General features: G+C 41.7%; 1 protein-coding gene across 1 annotated transcript in view; it reads right to left on the bottom strand.

Annotated features, from left to right (window-relative positions):
* Positions 1 to 2,500, bottom strand: part of LOC125291682 (immunoglobulin superfamily member 3-like) — a 179,654-nt gene that overhangs the window by 7,157 nt on the left and 169,997 nt on the right.

The raw sequence follows: 2,500 nt of genomic DNA, 5'->3' as shown, positions 1-2,500 counted from the left end.
CTACTAGTGGCTGCTTGCTCACAATTTGTTTTGATGTGGCCTTATGTTAAACTTATTCAAATTCATCCCCCAGCCCTCACCAATCTACACTCAATTCAGCATATGGTCAAAGTGAAAACAGACTTTAGATGACTAAAAAGTGAAGCGATCTAAACATGCACTGTATAGAACTCAGTATAATGCACTGATTACGTCAGCTATAACCCAATATAACTCTGTATAACTCAAATTCACTCATACTCTAACTTGCTTTCACACACACACACACACACACACACAAACACACTCTCTCTCTCTCTCTCTCTCTCATGAGTGATGAGCCGAGGGCTGGCTCTGCCCTGCTGGGAGGCCTGAGGTGGTGAACAGTGCTGACTCGGCTGCCCGTCTCTATCTCTGTCCACTCCACTCCCCTCAACTCCAGCCCAGCCCCGCAGGCCCCCAAAACTGGACCAGGGCCAACACGCACGCACACACACACAGCCTGGGGGCACACCGCCATACTGTCAATTACACTACATTACCCTCTTGGAAATACCAAGGTGTGACACAGCCAACACAGGTTCACCCATCCAGATGCTGTGTGTGTGTGTGTGTGTGTGTGTGTGTGTGTTCACGTGTATAGGTTTGTGATGGTTGATGTTCTGACTACTCTCTACATGCACTGCACATATAATGTATAGCACTTCAGCATAATGCATAGCCCTATACATTATGGACATATCATAACAGTGTAGGTCCCTGTGCAGCCCTGCTATTATAATAATATCCATTTCCCATAGTGTCGCCAAACTAGCCTGGGGGGATTGGTCGCCCTGTACCTGGACGACGTCCAGAGGCCTCATGCTGAGGGGAGCACATAGGCAGGTTACTCTTCAATCCTCTCCTCTACATTGCTCTGGGTGATATTTGCACACACACATTATAATATGCTATATTTACTTAATGCTTTATTATGCTATATTTATTCTCTATGCTGTATTGTCTGTGCTAATACTTTTAATACTTGAGGCGAAAGAGCTAAACCAAGAATCAGCCTAATAGCTCATCATCACTTTATTACTAAGGCGCCACAGCCAATACAAATGATAACAAAACACTTCACTTCTCTTTCCTTTAGTGGTGAAGTAAAAAGCTGTTCTGATTTGGATGGAAGGGTATATGCTAGGGTATAAGGGTATACATCTTTCTGCTACAAGATGTCAGATGTTTTACTAGATAATAACGATTACACTGTTCTGTCTGCCCCCAGAGCCATAAATGTCCTCTGCACATGTGCATTCTTCCTTATTATGTTCATATTTTTGATGACAACATAAGATCTTATTTGTGTATATTTTATGTTAAATATTAGCGTTATGTCATATGCTTGTCATGTATTTTAGCTGTGTCCTGTGAACAGGGTTCTTGCAGGTTTCAGTAAGTCAAATTTAAGACCTTTTTAAGACATTTTAAGACAATAAAGATTGAAATTTAAGACCTACATGACGCATTACCAAAAAATATTCAAATCAAAGAAATTCTGAAAAAATCAACAGCAGACATCACTGTGATCTAGCCAGTGTTGCCACAGTTACCTTGGAAAAGTAATCTGATTACTCCTTTAAAAAGTAACTTAGTTACTTTTAAAATCAAGTAATCAGTAAAGTAACCGAGTTAGATTACAAGTTACTTTATTAGTTACTTTCAGCAGCTGCTGACAACACCCCCACCGCCTCAACATAAACATGACAACCGGTTTTGCCAACACTCACTTTATTGGAAATGCATTTTAACAGTAATGTCAACAATGTATAGCAGACATCCCAACCTGAAAAAATTTAATTTTAGGGAGGTAGCCCTTTAGCCTAATTAGATACTGAAATTCAGATGTTTGTGCAATAATGTTTAGTCAGTACACCAAATAAGAAAGGCCTATTGATAGAAATTGTGATAATAAAATATGTAGATTTTGGTAGTTTGGGCTTTTCATTTTCAAAAAGAGAACAAACGGGAGAGCGCGGTGTTTGCAAAGAAAAGGCTTTTCATGTAGCCTTGGCAACTAGCCATCTAGTATAGGCCTGAATAATAGCAAATTAAATGACACTTGTTAAACTCACTTCAACAAGTCTTTTGCAGCCATGGGCAATGCTACAAACAGTGCAGTGTGCAAGACTATCATTATGTTTTACTCTCACGAGACAAGGGTACACTTTCGTGTAGTCTGATGTGAAATGGGTCTTAAATGTTCCTTTTTGGGGGCCACTGACTCTGCTCTCCGTCTTGGATGCGCTTCAGGCACACACGCACCACCCCTTTCTCTCTCCCTCTCCGTCGTGTGCGCGCTAAACTCAGATGCACACGCGATTTGAATTCCCGGTCTGGCTTGCGCGCTATTGTTCGTTCTAGATTCCGGGAGATTTTATCTAATTTGCGGGCGTCAGGAAGCCGCTATCAGGAGACTCCCAGAACTTCGGGAGACTTAGGATGTCTAGCTAGACAGCACTTCGTCACCAGCACAGAG

The sequence above is a fragment of the Alosa alosa genome, chromosome 3, assembly GCF_017589495.1.
Source record: "Alosa alosa isolate M-15738 ecotype Scorff River chromosome 3, AALO_Geno_1.1, whole genome shotgun sequence".
NCBI classification, from domain to species: domain Eukaryota; kingdom Metazoa; phylum Chordata; class Actinopteri; order Clupeiformes; family Clupeidae; genus Alosa; species Alosa alosa.
The sequence above is the reverse complement of the archived record's forward strand: the minus strand, read 5'-3'. Positions and strand labels throughout refer to the sequence as shown.